This window comes from Bos javanicus, chromosome 4 (assembly GCF_032452875.1).
Source record: "Bos javanicus breed banteng chromosome 4, ARS-OSU_banteng_1.0, whole genome shotgun sequence".
Lineage (NCBI taxonomy): Eukaryota > Metazoa > Chordata > Mammalia > Artiodactyla > Bovidae > Bos > Bos javanicus.
Genome location: NC_083871.1, coordinates 62,007,681 through 62,026,085, shown reverse-complemented (window position 1 = coordinate 62,026,085; position 18,405 = coordinate 62,007,681). Strand labels below are relative to the sequence as shown.

The window sequence follows — 18,405 nt, the reverse complement described above, 5'->3', positions numbered from 1 at the left end:
TTGTGTAACCCAGAAGTGAATGTGCTAAACCTAAAACTCTATCAGCAAGGGAAGCTATTAGTCATTTACACCGGGACTAGAGTATGTGGAGGGGTAAGGGGAAGTTTTCAGTCTTATAGGCCTGCGTGTGGCGCTGTTGACTGCTAACCTCTTTGAATTTCAGTTTCTTCCTCCATTAAAGGGGCTAATAATCCCTACTTTGATGGATTCGATGAGGATTACATTACAGTAGCCTACAGGAAACCTAAGTGTACATTGCCTGCATATAGTAAATGCTTAGTAAATGTCAACTATTCTTTCAAGAATGTCAAAGCTTCCAGATTAATAAAAGTATGTTGAGATATTAGATCTGCTAACTCTCTAGAGGATCACACAAGTCAAAGTCTGCTTAAGCCATGGTTACAACTCACAGAACCATCAGTTTGTGCCCCATAAAACTAGAGTTCTCCATGTCCTTGAGTTTCAAGAGTAGGAAGGAAAATTCAGAGGGTCCGACTAGTTAGCTTTCTACTGATGAAGGCCATCAGTAGCTGCAGGCAAAGACAGCAGTCAATAGGAAACCAGGCTTCATGCTGGTATTGCAATTCAATATGTCCCGAAGGCAGGGGCCTCCTTCATGCCTCAGAGAGTTGAAATTGACCTGAGAATTATGAAGGCAAATAAAGTTATGAAGGATGAAAGAAGGTCATGCCTGTCCTCTCATAATTTGATTCTCTTCATCCCCTGCTCTCTTACACCAATATATAACTTAAGGGCCACAAACATCCTTCATGGTCAGAATGCACTTTGTCCTGAATTAGTCAACAATCTGGTTGCAAGAAGCAGAAACCCAGGCTTCCCTGGTGACTCAGTGGTAAAGAATCTGCCTGCCAGTCCAGGAGACACTGGTTTGATCCCTGATCCAGGAAGATCCCACATGCCATGGAGCAACTAAATCTGGGCACCACAACTACTCAGCCTATGCTCTAGAACCTGGGTAGGGCCCACATGCCCTAAACCCAGTGCTCGCTAACAAGAGAGAGACCACCACAATGAGAAACCTGCACACCACAGCTAGAGAGTAGTCCTCACTCTCTGCAACTGGAGAGAGCCCATGCAGTAAAAAAAAGACCCAGCACAGCCAAAAATAAAGAAATAAGTAAATCATTTTCTTTAAAAAAATAAACAGAAACCCAAGTCAAACCAGCTACAAACAAACAAATAAACAAGGATGAAAGAAAAAAGGAAAGATGGAAGGAAGGAGTAAGATTACTATTTATCAGTTTATTTTTATTTGGTTCATGCGAAAGGAAGTCCAGGAGGAGTGGACCTCAAAGGATTACAGAGACTTAGCAATGCAGTTATATCTCTGTTTCTCTCTCTTTCTCTGTCCACTTGCTTCACCTCTCTGTTCTGTTTACGTTATCTCTTACTGCAGATGGGCTTGCCCTACCTTGCTGTGGGGAAGAAGAAAAGCATGATTCAGACCATTACTGGTTGTATCATCTCAGTCTAGTGATAACAACCTCTTTCCCCAAGCCTGATATAAAGTCCCAGGGAAAAGACTCTAATTGGCTCAGCTTGGTGCACAGACACATTTCTAGCCAATCCCTGTGGCCAAGTAGATGGAACTACGTTGGTCAAGTCTGGATCTCAGGTTCAGCAGGCTGAAGACTGGTTTGGCAACCCATGAAATCTGCAAGAAGGGGTGGATCATTGCTCCCAAATGAAATAATATACAGTACTGGAGGAAGATAGGGGAGGAGATGCTGCATAGACACAACTGACAGGTATCCATTCAAGATCCTTTGTGTTTCAAGGTTTTGTTTTCAAATAAATGTTTCTTTCAGAGACAGAGACTTTTACAGTTGCAAAGAAAAAAACTCTTTGTTGGTAGAAAGAGGAGAAAATGTGCAGGAGGGAGGAGCTAGGGGAATAAGGTTGTTATTAAAACTCTTTTGGAAAGTATATCATCTCTTTGACTTCAGGTATTTATCTGTGGGAGTATGACTCTCATATTTTCTTCTAGAGCCTTTAATCTCAGTATCTAAGCCTCAGGGGGTAAGAGTAGCACCTACCTTGTAGTACTTCTATGAGAAATAGATGAATTAATGCAAGTAAAATATGTAGTGTAATACCTAATCATGGAAAGCTATTTTTACAAATAGAAATGTAATTTCTGTTTACTTATATAGCACCGATTTCCCCACTACACATTGAGGGCTCTTGGTTGCAAATAGTTGCAACTCTGCTTAGGATTCTTTTTCTGGCCCAGAGAGACTCATTTGGACAGCGAATGCCCCCCATATCAACTCTCAACTGACAGGAGTTAGTGGATAAATACTCCAGCTTCCTCATTCCTCAGTGAAACAACTCTGAGTTCCCCAGCATGACTGCACTCCAACTGATTCATCTGAGAACATACCCCTTTTTTGGCTTCTTTTCCTTCCATCTGACTACTTTCACTCCCCTAATGGTGTTTTCTGGAATCGCCTCCTAAATAAACTACTTGCACTTGAATTCTAATATTAGGATCTGCCCCTGGGGAATCTAAACTTTGAAAAAAAAAGTTTTTGAAAGAAAATGCACCACAATGTTCTGCATCATTATTCTGTGACTAGTGGGATTACAAAATATAAATTATAAATCCTTTTGTCATCTATATCTAAAACTTTTTTTCACAAATATGAACATGGATAGCAATTGATTATTGAAACATTCTAAAACATTACACTTACTTTTAGTTTCTTCAAAACCTGAGCAGCTTTTCCTTCTGTTAATAATTCTAACTCTATGTAACTAATAAATAAGTCTTTTTTTACACCTACTTTTTACACTCACTAAGTCCATGCCCAGCCCTATGCCTTTACTCATACTTTATCTAACACTTTCTATTACCTCTTCAACAAGCCCACTCCCAATTCATTCCAGCCCATAAGCCATTTTGTGTCCATTTATTCTACGTATTACTTAATTGACGTTATTAGCTCTTCCCATACTTTGCATCATTTTAAAGAGATACATGTAAAATACTGCTTTTCTATAGGCCTCTCAACTTTCTAGAATATTTGGATCAGAAATAGAACTACTTTCAACACAAAAATGGTGTTAGATCAATTCAAGATAAAATACTCCCTCCCCAATTATTTACGATAATATCTGAGCTGCATCTGCTGTTTCAGCCTTTAACAAAGAAACTGTTTTACAGAACCACAGCAATGGGGGAAGAGAAGGAAAGAACAGAAGCTGGCTCTGATGCACTCATTCCACCATCCATAAATGATCTTTTCATGAGGACACAGCCGATAAGGAGAGAAAGAAAGACAAAAAGCATTCTTGACTGTGGAATGGAATAGCAGCTCCCCCTCTGTGTCTGATTCAGTTGCTCAGAATGGCTTTCTTATGGCTGCGCCTCTTGTGAATTATGAGTCTCTCTCCCTTTCTCTTCCCCCCAGGCTTCATATTAAAGACAAGACGCAGCTGCCAGGGCCTCCAGAGATTTCCCAGCAGTCTACTATGGTGAAATAAAATACCATGTTATGCTGGAAAACTAGCCAGTCCTTTTTTCACATGGGCTGTGCTATCTCATGGCCTGGATAAAGGATTCCAGGCCTGGACACTTACTACTTTTTCTGAGATTTGTGGGATGACCTTCTAGACGACAATACTCAATCTTTTTGTGCTTCAGCTTCCTAGCATGATATTTATAATTACCTCCTAAAGAGACTATATACATTTGTATACCATTGGAGCAACTATTTTACTTTCAAGGAGGGAGAGGTTCTGTGGCCTGGTTGCCACAGATGATTTGGGACTTTGATAGGCTTGCAATCTTCTTTATTTGCATCTTTTGTGTCATTGCTACCAGAAGGATTGCATTATATAAATGGGCTGAGGTTTATACATAATGATTGGTTGAACTGCTTCTGATATTTCAATCTTAGCTTTATCTGCCCAGAGGAAAATGGATCCAGCTAAAATAGGTTTGTAACCTTACATGGAGTATGCTAGTGAAATGTTGGAATATGCTGGTGAAATCAAACTGGAGACTATCTTTAGTTAAACAGTTAAAACCCTATCACAGACTGAGGCTGAAAGTAAACATGATGCCCCATGTTTTTCTCATATCCTGATTTCAGTCTTTAAATAATAGAATAGACTTCAAATCCCAGCAAAGGCTGGGGTAAGCCTATAGACAAGGAGAAGGAAGAATGTGAGAAATTACTGAGTTGTTGTTGATGACAGTAGCTCTCCAAGTGTGGACAGACAGTCCTCCATGCACATTCCTTTCTCCCTCTTCTGTTTCACCCTGCTTATTAGCTAGCAAATAGAATCAATAAACACCCTTCCTCTTGTATATACTTTGTTTTCAGAAGGTTTTAATAGATTAAAATCATCAGGTGCGAAGTATTGAATTTCTTTCTAACCTCTTTGTGGGATGTACATGGAAGAATAGGTAAGGATCCAGTTAGTCATATGAAGGTTAATTTTTAATATGCAATTGGATAAATAGGTCCCTTTGGAAGTACCCAAGGAAAATCAGAAAGTAGTTCAGTTTACCAACTGAGGGGCAAAGATGGAATCTTAATCATTTTTCTATCTTTTTGTAGTGCATGTTCAGTCACTTTAGTCGTGTCCGACTCTGCAACCACGTGGATTGTAGTCCACCAGTCTGCTCTGTCCATGAGATTTTCCTGGCAAGAGTACTGGAGTGGGTTGCCACTTTTTTCTCCAGGGGATCTTCCCGACCCAGGGATTTTGCAATTAGTGTTCAATAAATATAGTTGGGTTGAATTTTTTTAGTTTTTAAAAAATGTTTGTTCATTTGGCTGTGCCAGGTCTGAGTTGTGGCATGCAAACTCTTAGTTGTGCCATATGAGAACTAGGTCCCTGACCAGGGATTCGACCTGGGCCCCTAGCACTGGGAGTGCAGAGTCTTAGCCACTAGATCACCAGGGAAGTCCCTGGGGTTGAATTATTAAATTGAAATTATCCATGCCTATCTTGAAGAACATCATCTGCAAGAAAATATTTTATTAAATGCAATGAATATATAAACTATACCTTGAACTTTTCTCCTTTTCAGTTGTGAGGTTAAAATGCTTTCCAAGTATAACTTATTAATTTTTCAAGTTGTAGCTATCTCTAAGGAGGGAAATTAACATCATTCCATTTTACAGATGTGAGAACTGAAGTGGGAACGTGCTCTGGCCAGCATGAGTCAGTGAGTCAGAGTCAGAACAGAATGATGTGAAAATGGGTTCAGAGGGAACAGAAATGAAGCCTATCATCTACTTTGAGGTACCTTTCTCTCTCTTTCCCCTCTGACTGTGTAACAACTTGGGAAGGCCTAGCATTGCCTTCTGGTACAATGGGAGAAACTTTCTCCTGCCCATCAGAGGGGTAGGGCAAGGAGGAAAATCTTTGGACTCAGTCAGGACAGAGCCTCTGTATAGTTCCCCACTACAGACCCCCCATCCACCCCATACACTCTGAGGCCTACCTAACTTGACACTTGGCTTGGCCCTAGTGAACCCTGGTCAAGTGAAAGAATGCATGAATAGAAGCCTTGTGACTCCAATTTAGGCATTTGAACCATTGAATCAGTATATTTAAAAATGGCACAGTCATCCCCTCTAAAAGCCGTCTAACATCATTTATTTTTAACTGTCCCTGCAAAAACAGCAATGAGAATCTCTCCAGATGTCATATAGGCCCATATACATTAGATTCTAGTGATACCCTTTTTTAATAAACAGATACCTAAGTAAATAAATAAACACAAATACCATATATGAGGAAGGGTCTTCAACACAGTGTGAAGTGAGAAAGTTTTAAAGCAGTCCATTCACTGGGCTACATGCTTTTAAATGCATTATCTCATTTGATCCTCACAAAAATCTGAGATGGGTGTTCTTTTTTGCTCCTTTTTATAGAGACAGAAACTAAGATGGAGAAGATAAGTAACTTTCCCAGAATCACACAGCTTGAAAATGAAGATTTAAAACCAAATCTGTTTGAATCTAGAGCCTGGCATCTTACTGCCTCTCTCTGGTTCTTACCCCCATGCTGGCTTTTTGAATCCTCTCTTCCTTCTCTTCTGTCCCTTTTTTCTCAATTTCTGTATCTGTCTGTTCTCTCTCTCTCCTCTCTCTTTTCTTTCTCTCTTTCTCTCCTGCCACATATGATAAATAGCTTTCTTCACATTCTCCAAAGGGTCCATGATTTAGAAAAGTTTCATTGCCAGAGAGTGTTGCCAGGCCCAGATTCACAGGCCCAGCAGGATGTCTACAATTCCAGCCACCAGGCCATTGCATCAGGTCATTGCCCAGCTGCTGAGCACACCCCAGACTCACAGATGCTGCCTGGACTGGGGCTGTTCGTGCGTTTTGTCACTGGGATTTGAAAATGGCAATTATTAACTTTAGAAGCAGTGTTCAGAAATGGCTGCCACTTAGATTTTGTCAACTAGTTTGTATGAACATGGGTTATCAATATAAATAATTTGCATCAGAGATTTGCTTGGGTTCTCCTGTAGAGACCCTCTTCATGCTCCAGAAATTATGAACATCAAAAGATTATCCAAGCAGCAGTGGCATGTCTTGCAGAGAGCTCTCCAATACAGGTGTGCCTCAGGTCACGTCCTCGTGTCTCAACCCTTCTGCTCTCAGTGATGGGGGCTAGACTATCCTTGACAGAGATGAAAACAGCCCAGCATGGAACTTGGACCCCAGTAGCAAGGATTTTTCAAATGTTCACAAGGATAACAATAAAGGATAGAACACAACCTAATAGTACCCTTTCAGAGCAATGGATAAGGAGTAGTAATGATTTCTTTAAAGAGAGAAAATCCCTAAGTTGTGTGTGATGTTCTTTTTTTTTTTTTTTAAGAGGTTGGAGAAAAGAGGAAACCATAGAGCATACTCTGAGATGGGCAGCCTTCCAAACATCACAATTACTTCTGTGGAAAAGCAGAGCTAAGACTGAGAGGGTAAAAGTCCAGAAAGTCAATGGCCGGGCTGGATTTGAAACTTGTTTTGTGCATCTGGAGATAAAGAAGTCAAGGGGCCAAGGAAAGAATAGAGTTAATGACCCACATGGTAGTCAACGAGTGATCCTGGAGCGGTGGCTGCTACTATGGGAAGAGTACAGAGGCTGAGAATTGGAGAATCAACCACTAACACGGAAGGGTCCTTGGGCTGAGACCTTTCCATGGTTTATTTTGTTTTACTATAAATCATTTACTTAATACACTGTAGTTCTTAGGATAGTACACTCTGTATTAATTTATGACCATTATCGAGTTGAAAGAGAAAACACAGAGTTTGTATACGAAAGAAAATATGTCTCAAATTGTTTTCTTTAGATCCAGGACTGAATGTAGGAAATGAATGCCAAGACTCATTATTTAAGGGTTGCCTAAACTCTAACAGTTTTCAAATGATCTTAAATCCCAGTCAAATTGGCAATGGAGTAGTTTAACCCCCCCCCCACAAAAAAACCATCCTACTTTTTGTAAATGTCTATCCATCCTAACTTTAAAATATTCTCAAACATTTTGGAAGAACGCAGAGTTAGGGAGTTCAGTAGCTTGGTGAGAGAGTTGTAAGAACTTGACCCTCTTCAATACATGTTCATCAAAAACTCAATTTTTTCAGTAGAACATTTATTCTTCTAATTCATTTTCCACTTGCAATCCTATCTCTTAGATGGGATGTTTCAAGGAATGATTTAAAAAAAAAAAAAAGAAAGCCATAATGCAACCATTTCTCTGAAAAAGAAGTTTGTACTACATTTGCCCTTTATCTGATTGCAATTATCTTTCTCCAAAAAAATCTTGCTAGAACTTGCAAAGTTCTATAGAAATTGGTATGAAGTAGTCAGGCAATGGCAAGTACAAGAGTGAAAGAAAATAGCAAGTTCTGATTTTGAAAAGTATTTACATAGATTCCAGTGCATTCCAAACACATAAAGAATAAACTTAGTAGGGAAAGGCATTCCATGCCCAAAGCTGAATCTTTGAAACTGGGATCTGAGAAAAAGAAACACTTCATGTTACTGCTAAGCATAGAGAAACAGACCAGATATTATAGGCCTAAATGAAGTGTTCCTGGAAGATTCGTGAGAGAGAAGGACAAACATCCACCAAGTAGATACTTCTCATAAGGACATGCTTTGCAATTTAAGCATTTTTGAACTTGCAATGGAATTTTAAAGCCATCCAGAAACAACAGATGTTTGAACGCAAATGATCCAACGTCTTGATGCCAAAATTAGGGCTCTGATGAGGAACGTTAGAATTTTAACATATGAAGAACTACTTCAGGAACTCTTCTCCAGGGGAACAGTTGAAAGAGATTTATTCTGTGACTTGCTGACCCATCCTTAATCTGTGCCCGTTTATACTCTAAGTGATAAATATTTCTGTCAAATGGAAACAAATTAAAATGCAAGTCTCTTTCTTGAATTATGAAACTGGGAGGAAGACTCATCTAAACTTTTACATATGAAGACTAATAATAGGATATGGTTGAACATACACAGCACAGAATTATCTAGATAATTTAGTAGTTGTAAGCAGCAAGTCAGATATTTCAAACAAGCCCACAAAAACTGGCCAATATCAACTCCCACCAACAATAAATAAGCAGACTTCACTTTGCAAGGTAACTTTATCCCCCAGATTAACTAGGTCACAGATAAATGCCAAATCTCTGCTTTTATTTAGTTTTAAGGATATATTGAGGTTTTTGTATAATGCTAAAGCAAGATAGTTGTTTTCTCATAGGCTTGTCAGATCAACTTTTCCCCCACCTCTCTCTGTTAAACAAGTAAATGCAACTTAGACATCAAATCCCCTTATTCAATTTTCAAAGAAACTTTTTGTACATCCCACTTATCAACTCTACTTCCCAACAAGGTAGAAAGATTCATTGGTTTCCAGGAGGATGTTAGCATATTTCTTATTTCAATCACATAGATACTCTAAAATAGCTCCTGTAAGGAGACAGTGGCAGTATGGTCATGGTTCTAAAACGGAGCCAGGAGCTCAAACTGAAACTGCATTTTAAAAATAGCATAGCAGCTATGATTATAATTTAGCTCCACAGCATGTAAGCGTGGTATGAACAGGAAACGGGAATACATCTTCTGAGCCTGATAAGATTCTCTAATGTAAGACATATGCTCTGTTTCTTAGCTGGAGAACTAGACCCAGCCAGAAAGAAGAAAAGCATATATGTTTATCTTTAACCCAAAGATTAAACCTATCAACCTTGGAAGACTTTTTGAATTACTGTTGAATTAAGTGATGAAGTCAAAAATTGTGCAGCATAGATTTCAAATGCAAAAAAGAAAAAAATATTTCTAGAAAACTGAATATTTGAAGTAACTTCCAGAGGAAAATTAATTAAGTGAGCTATGCATCCCAAGACTGTTATCTCAGTGTAGCCTCCACAGGGCAGAGACACACTCCTGACAAAAGAATCTCCATTGTTTATAAAAGGCCAAAGATGAATTCACTAAGGAGCGCGTGTTTTAAAAACATTCTACAATATCAATAATTATTCCTAATTCTACTTATGACAAATAGAAACATGGCAAAATGCCCTTGAGATTGCTCTTCCATTCTAGGAAGGAACTGATGGTTTCAACATATATTTCCAGGTTAGCGTTGTAGAGAAAATATAAGATAAAGAAAGCAACATTACTCAGCAGTTGATACATGACAGTACATCAAAGTACATATGGACTTACTACATCACCCAAGCTTATAGTCAACATTAGGAACAGTGAAAAGGAGCTGATACCAATGCCTATCATCAAAATACAAAATTTGATTTATTACCCTTTGATGCAAATTGTAGTAAAGAAAACCTATAACAGCTGGAAAAGAAACAAACAAACAAAAAGTAGTTTCTAGGCTCTATTACTTTACAAGCAGAAGGCTAGGGAAATTTGTCTGGTTATTCAGAATAAGCATGAATTTGCTCATTAAACAAAAATGTATCAAGTGCTTCCTTTGCATGAGGCACTGTTGTATTTGCCAGGGATCTAGCAGTAAGAAAGACAGCGAAGGAGCTTACATTCCAGTAGAAGTCATTCAATAAATATATAAACAAGAGACTGTGAAGGGTAATGAGTACTGTTAAGGGAATGAAAGGGTGATGTGTAGAGAAAAACAAAATAGGTGGGGACTATTTTAAGTAGGCTGGTCAAACAAAGGTTTGCTTGAGTGGAGACTTGAATAAAGAGAAGCCAAATGGGTATATACAGGAGAATGTTCTAAGGGTAGAGGCAAAGCTAGTGCCAAAGGTCCTAAGGTCAGAACAAAGTTTAACTTCTTCAAGGAAACGAATTTACTGAGGTCAAAATGTGGTGCTTGATAGGGAGATGGGAAGAGAGGTGGTTGGGAAGGCAATAAGGGGTCAGATTGTACAGGATCTGTTGTTGTACCTTGGTAAGAGGTTAGAATTTCATTTAAAGAACAGTGAAAAGTCACTGGAGAATTTTATGTGACCTTGATTTATTTTTAATTATAAAATATTTCAGGTATCCGAGAATGTATGGATAACAAGAGAATGAATATCTCAAGAAATCAGACTCTGTTGAAATCCCCCCCTTTTGAACCTAATCCCCTCTCTCTTTAAAGGTAACTCCTATTCTGAATTTTATGTTTACAATTCTCATGCATGTTTTGTGCTTTTACCACACACACACACACACACACACACACACTCATACATATCCATAAACAATATGTATAACACTGCCTTGGTTTTTTAAAAAACTTAATGTGTAATTGGCTTTGCATGTTTTCAAACTTTACATGAATGGCACCATACTGTATCAATTCTATGACTTGCTCTTTTTCCCCTCTGTTATATTTTTTTTGAGATTTGCTCATTCACATAGAATTCTTCTTATTCATTTATATTTACAATTGTTAGTATTCTCTTATATTAAAATACTGCAATTTATTCATCCTTTGGCTGATGGGCATTTATGTTGTCTTTAATGTTTCTATTCATATCTCCCTGAGCAGGTAACGGAATATAGAGAGACAAGAGTGGAAACGTGTAAACCAGTTGAAAGACTCTTCAGAGTGCAGCAGAAAGCCAGCGGTGGCTACAGTTAAGGTAACAGCAACTGAAATGAAGAGACAAGGAGAAATTTGGTATATATTTTGGAAATGCAGCTGATTGGACTTTCACGTAGATTTAATAGGAAGGTGGAGTTGCAGAGAGAAGGTAAGAAATCGAGGAATAATCCTAACTTTTGGTCTTAAGCTATTTTTGAGGCATCTAAAGGCCCAAATCTTAGAACTTCATAAAGTAACATGTGATGTGATATCTTCCTTCTCTAGTGCCTTGAAATGTACAAAATTTTGTTGAATGAATAAATAATGGAGTTTATAATTGGTTCTCTATGGTACATTGAGATTATATTGAGATTTACTTACACGGCAATCTATAATATTTTCAGGTAAAATGAAATGAATTGGGGTTTTGTTAAAATAATCAAAGGGGGGCTATTTGTATTTGAGGGTTTTTAGTAAAACAAGATTGACTCTATATTAAACATTTTTTTAAGCTGAGTGGTGGGTATAAGGGAATTGCGCTTTTTTAAATGTTTGAAAATTATCATGATAAAAAGTTTAAGAACAGGTAAGAAAAAAATTTTAACTGTTTTCTCATCAAGATGAGAGTTGTCTCAATATGGCTCTTCAAATAAACATCCAAATACATAATAACCACTCCTCGTAAGAACGTTGTCCAAGAATTCAGGAAGTCCAGGCAAAGTTAATAACCTTTTGGGATTTATGAACTCCTTTGAGAATTTGATGAAATATGTGAGCACTTTTCCCAGGGAAAAAAAAAAAACACAGATACACAATTTTGCATAAATATATCAGGTTGCTCTTTACTTTTTTTTAAAGCTGTTGTCATAAACCAGGTTAAGAAATCCAAATAGATTCAGGAAAAGACCTCACTGAAGTTCTGACTTTAGGACTACAAGTTCTCAGGTAATTTGTTAAGATGGAATTTTGTCCTATTAGTTTTTTTAACGTTCAGCTTTCCACACTTGGTGCTTACATTCCTACCTAGAGTTTGTGGTTGGATGATTGAAGTTTGAGTCTTGTCTTTGTCACTTTCAAGCTATATGATCCTGGAAAAATCACTTAACCTTTCTAAGTTTCAGCTTCTCTGAAATAACACCAAGTGTTACTGGTGATAAAAATGAGCTAATGTAATGGAAAGTCCTTTGTAAGATTTAAAGAGCACTATCAGTTCAATTCAGTTCAGTTCAGTCGCTCAGTCGTGTCCGACTCTTTGCGACCCCATGAATTGGTGGTAAAAATTTATGCTTCTTATGTGCCAAGAACTCTTCTAAACATTTTAAGTACTATTATTAACCTCACTTTTACACATGAAGAAACTGAGACACAAAGAAATTAAGTAACATGCCTAGTGTCATATGGCTCATCAGGAGTTGAATTAGAATCTGAGCCCAGTCAATCCGACTCTCCTCTCGGCTGTTCCTGCGCCGTTGCAGCCTGGCACTCTGGGCCGCTGCCCCTGACCTCGGACGTGGGGTAGCTCCTCTTGGTCGCCGGCCCTCGGGCATGGGGTCCTCCCGGCTTCTGCCCCTGACCTCGGACGTGGGGTAGCTCCTCTCGGCCGCTAAGCGCTAAGTGCGCCGGTCGCAGCCGCCCGCGCTAAGGAGCTACCCCACGTCCGAGGTCAGGGCGGCAGCCGAGAGGAGCTACCCGCTCCGAGGTTAGGGGCGGCGGCCGGGAGGACCTACCCCACTCCCGAGGCCAGGGGCGGCGGCCGGGAGGACCTACCCCACGCCCGAGGCCAGGCGCGGCAGCCTGGAGGAGCAACCCCACCTCCAAGGAGCGGTGGCTGCGCGGGCGCAGGAGGGCCTAGAGGAGCTATTCCACGTTCAAGGTCAGAAGGGGCGGCGGTGAGGAAATACCAGATAAGGAGCAGCGGTGGGGTATCTCTTCACGGCTGCTCCAGCAAAGCGCAAGAATGAAGCAGGGCAAAGACTAATAGAGTTTTGCCAAGAAAATGTAAAAAGTTAACAGACCCATGACTCAAGCTTTGTCGATCAGAAAATGTCACCCAGAGAAATGGTATGCAAGTGATTTTTAAAAGACCAGAATTCCCCATAGAACTTTAATGATTAATTTCTTTTGTTGTGAGATTTCACATTCAGAGCTAGGATCTGAGTCAAAGCACAAATTTCCAGGTAAAACACAAGGATCTGGGAAAAGTCAGCCAGCATGGAGTTGTTCCTGGTTGCTTTTCTTGTGGTTTATCTTCTGGATATCGATGAATCTTCAGCCACCTATGTGATCATCACATACACATCACAAATACAAAGCACTCCCCAAAATTCCAGTGTCACAAACATCCTTGTGGAAATTATGCCCTCCAATTTTTGCTTCTTATCTTCATTTTTCTAAAATGAAATAAAATATCCTTATCTGTTCACAGACATTTAGACTCCTAAGTGGTATGAGTGACAATACTCTTAAATATTTCCCAATTTGAGTGGACAGAGGCAAAACAAGGCAGGAGAATTGAGGTTGGACAGTTAAAACTAAAGATGTCCCACTGTAGAAGAACCATTTGAATCTCTGCAGCCATGAAATTAAAAGATGCTTACTCCTTGGAAGAAAAGTTATGACCAACCTAGATGGCATATTGAAAAGCAGAGACATTATTTTGCCAACAAAGGTCCAGCTAGTCAAGGCTATGGTTTTTCCTGTGGTCATGTATGGATGTGAGGGTTGGACTGTGAAGAAAGCTGAGTGCCGAAGAATAGATGCTTTTGAACTGTGGTGTTGGAGAAGACTCTTGAGAGTCCCTTGGACTGCAAGGAGATCCAACTAGTCCATTCTGAAGGAGATCAGCCCTGGGATTTCTTTGGAGGGAATGATGCTGAAGCTGAAACTCCAGTACTTTGGCCACTTCATGCGAAGAGTTGACTCATTGGAAAAGACTCTGATGCTGGGAGGGATTGGGGGCAGGAGGAGAAGGGGACGACAGAGGGTGAGATGGCTGGATGGCATCACTGACTCAATGGACGTGAGTCTGAGTGAACTCCAGGAGTTGGTGATGGACCGGGAGGCCTGGCGTGCTGCGATTCATGGGGTCGCAAAGAGTCGGACATGACTGAGCGACTGAACTGAACTGAACTGAATCTGACTCTAGAGTGTACATTCTTAATCTTTAAACTGTGAATTTTAGTATTGTTCACCCTGTATATAACACCCCTCCACTGCTCCATGATATTATATTATGCTCATCAGATGAATACTATCAACCTAGGACTGAGAAAGAAACTGTAATTCAAAGTAGCAGCCAAATTCCAAGGGGAAAAATGATGCCATCTTGTTTTATTTTTTAATTTAAAAAAATTAAAGTTTTTAATGAAAATTAAATTTTTATGTTTTTAATTTTATTCTGTTTAATATTTATATTGTAAGATTTGATTTGATTGAAGTTCTTTTTCTGGAGCTGTTGTTAACTCCAGAATTGGGGCAGAGAAAATAAAAGATGAGTCTGGAGCACCTTGTGATGACAGTAAGAAAGTAAGAAAGTACTCAAAACAGTAAGAAAGTACTCAAAACCCAGTGGTAGCATATCAGAAAGACATCGGGTCCAACCAGAAAGGACTACCAGCAACTAAAAATGAAACAATCTGAGCAAGAAATAAAATAGCAATAGAATTGGATTATGATCCATAGAATAAAATATTCATCAATCTTACTAATATTAACAAATGAATTTTAAAATAAGTAGGGGATGAAAAGACTGTCTATCTTACAAAAAAAAAAAAAGGAAAATGGAAGTGAGGAAATAGAAAACTGAACACAGAACGCCACACTAATATTTGTTTCAGGCAAGGTCCTTCAGTGGATACTAAAATCAGTGGACTAGAAACAGGATATTTTCATAATCTCAACATGTCCCCCCCAAATATTTATTAATTATAAAGGTAAAACTAGTAATTTTATAATAGAGAAACCTGGCAAATAGCACCTTAATCAAGTGATGGGACCTAACATCACTGGCATAAGATACCAACTTTGTGAAGTCCTGGATTATGATGTCCTGAGAAGGGTACATCACTTCAGTGAACTCTGATTAAAAAATGCATAAAACTCAATTTAATCAAGAGAAAATAGCAAACATAGCAAATTGTACAAAAAACTGACTAATATTCTTCAAAAGTGTCAAAGTCATCAAAGACAAGGAGATGCTGAGAAATGGTCCACATAGTTGGAGACTAAGCAGAGCTGATAAATGCATGGCATTTGGGAAAAGCATCATGGGAAAGGACCATAGGTAAATAAGATATCCCAAAGGAAGTCTGCAGATGTGTTATTTGCTATTATTATTATAACAATGCTAATTTATTAATTTTGATTATTATGCTAGGGGTCACATAAACTGTTGAACTCTTATGGGAAACTGGATCAAAGGTACATAGGAACTCTGTTCTATGTTTGTAACTTTTCTATAAGTCAAATTATTTCAAAACAAGAAGTCACAAACAAAACATAAGCCCTGATCTTGCATTGTTTTAAACAATTGTTTGAACTGTCTATTCCAGTTTCTCCAGATTCAGTCATTTGAGTACCAATTTCAGGATTCTTACCAATATTCGCAACATTTAATGATTTCTCACAATATTTTACAGGGGGAGGAAATTGAGGCACAGTGAAGTAAGTGACTCAGCATGACAGAACAAAATAGGTCATTGAATCAGGATTCACTTTTAAGTAGCTTAACACAGTCTATGTTAACTTCTCTAGACTACCTTCCAATACTGCTGTCACCTGTATCATTATTTACTTGGTAGCTTCTTTAGAATTGACCCAGTTTATTTCAGACTTTAAAAATAATAATTAAACAAAATGGTAAGCTATGTTATAAGGTCCTCAGGATAGAAATTTTTGTTTTCTCCACTGATGTACCACAAATTCATTGAATAGTGCTTGGCACATTAAAGATACTCAATAAAAATGTATTGAATGAATGAATTAAAAATTTTATATCAGAACTGTAAATGGAAAGTCAGCATCATTTTACAGAAATAGAAAGTAATCTTCAAAATAAATACAATGAGAATAATACAGTGTTATTAAATGCTGTTGCTTCCTGATAACTCTGCCCTGAGGCTTGGTATTTCTATATTTAAAAAGTAGTGCAAGGGAGGGCTTCTCTGATGGTTCAGTAGTAAAGAATCTGCCTGCCAATGCAGAAGACACGGGTTCTACCCCTGATCTGGGAAGATTCCACATGCCTCAGAGCAGCTAAGCCAGTGTGCCACAGCTACTGAGCCTGTCCTCTAGAGCTCAGGAGCCACAACTATTGAGCCATGCAGCAAAACCACCCTTGCGCCCTAGTGCCTGCACTTGACAACAAGAGAAGCCACCGCAATGCGAAGCCCACTCTGCAACTAGAGAGTAGCCCCTGCTCCCCACCACTGGAGAAAACACCACACAGCAACGAGGACCCAGCACAGTTAATAAATACATAAAAACTTTATATGATAACCGTAAATGGAAAGGCAGCATCATTTTCTAGAAGCAGAAAGTAATCTTCAAAATAAATACAATGAGAATAATACAGTGTTATTAAATGTTGTTGCTTCCTGATTGCTCTGGACTTGAGGCCCACTATTTCTAAATTTAAAAAGTAATGCAAGGGGGAAAAACGTAACGCAAATATTAGTGTTAGTTAGAGTTAGTCACTCAGTCGTGACCGACCCTTTGCGATCCCGTGAACTGTGGCTCTATTAGAAGGTATTAAAAAGGATACCAGTTACAGACTTTCTCCTTGATTTAATCAGGAACTTTCAATGAGAATGACAAGGAGACTACTTTTCTAAGTTAATTGGCTTTATCTAAAGTTGTATCAATTTGTACATGACCAACATAAGGGACCATTCTTTGGGGAAGCTGGTTCTGTTTTAAAGGGACCCACCAAGTGAGGGTTCAATGTGAGATTAGACAACTTAGTCTCTCTTGACCATCTTCATGCCTAAAATGTCACCTCTTCTCTTCTGTAGTCTCCTTCCTCTTCTTGCTTACATCTCATTTCTATCTCTAATCCCCTATAGAATTATTTTTAGTTTTTGTAACACTCCTTGGTGCATACCTCTTTAATAGCACTTAAAATATAAATTCATCCTTATTTTTTCCAAGTCTGTCAACTTCACTTAAATTATAATTATGCAGGACATCAGGAAGTGTGTAATATTTACATCTCCAGAGCTCTTACCAGTATCTAACAAGATGGTAGGCCCACAACAACCTATTGAATTATTAAATTAAGAAAATTACAGAAATTAGAGGGGAAGAAAAGAACTGTATGATTTTCTGTCATCCTTGAAGCTGTGATTTTGTCCTCACTTGTGTTTGAAAAGCTTATTATTCAGATCCTTTATAAAATCTTCCCAGACACACATGCGGGTCCTCCATGAAGATGAAAAGTAAATAGCAATCGTTTCCTTCAAAAGCTCATAGAATTAATTTGCTTCCTTGAACGATGATATCACTCTTCCTTTGCAGAATATTTGCTAAAACCTGATGGCTGCCTCCCTTGTAGACATGACTGATGTATTTTTGTCGCCGACAGGAAGGCAAGAGTAGGCTCTTCAAAAGTTTGGAGCTCAGAGTCACGGACTTTTATCATCCTAGTCTAAGGATGATGCTACTTAGCAATCAGTCATCAGACAAGGGGATAGAGAGTAAAGTTTTCATTCTTCGGGGGTTTTTGAATATCATTTAGCAATGGAGCTTTTTGATTGTTTGTGCTTGATTTTGATTACTATTTAGTGCAGTTTTTACATAGTGTGTGATGTCAAAGGTAATGTCGAGAGGAGGGTGGGAAGGTAAAGAGGAAGAAGGAGACTTCTACCCTTCAGTTGGTACCATTCTTAAATGTTGAATTTTTAAATGTTTATTTATTTTAAAAGTCTTTATTGAATTTGTTACAATATTGCTTCTGTTTTGTTTTGGTCCTTTGGCTACAAGGCATGTGGGGTCTTAGGTCTCCACCAGGGATCAAACCGGCCCCCCCTGCATTGGAAGGTGAAATCGCAACCACTGGACTGCCAGGGAAGTCCCTTTTGGATTTTTTATTTTTAACATGTAGATATATTGCATTTACATTAAAACCACAACGAAAAGATTTAAAGATCTTCTAATAGTCCCTGAAACAAATTTAGAAGTTTGAGTGCTAAATTTAATTATCATCTATACTTCTTTTGGTTTGCAGATGAAGCATTGCCAACACAACATATTAGGTAATGTTATAAATACAGAAGTTCTATTTTTTCTTAATGGCAACATTCACATTTGAAGCAAGCTGTCAGTAGCAAACAGCTTTGCTTGAGTAGCCT

At 38.6% G+C, this 18,405-nt stretch overlaps 1 long non-coding RNA gene across 1 annotated transcript in view; it reads left to right on the top strand.

Moving 5' to 3' along the window:
* Positions 1–11,865, top strand: part of LOC133246144 (uncharacterized) — a 73,742-nt gene extending 61,877 nt beyond the window's left edge. The window contains exons 3-4 of the long non-coding RNA XR_009735931.1: positions 10,531–10,630; positions 11,024–11,865. This is a non-coding gene — a long non-coding RNA (uncharacterized LOC133246144). The remainder of the gene's footprint in view (positions 1–10,530; positions 10,631–11,023) is intronic.
* The last annotated feature ends 6,540 nt before the right edge of the window (positions 11,866–18,405 follow it).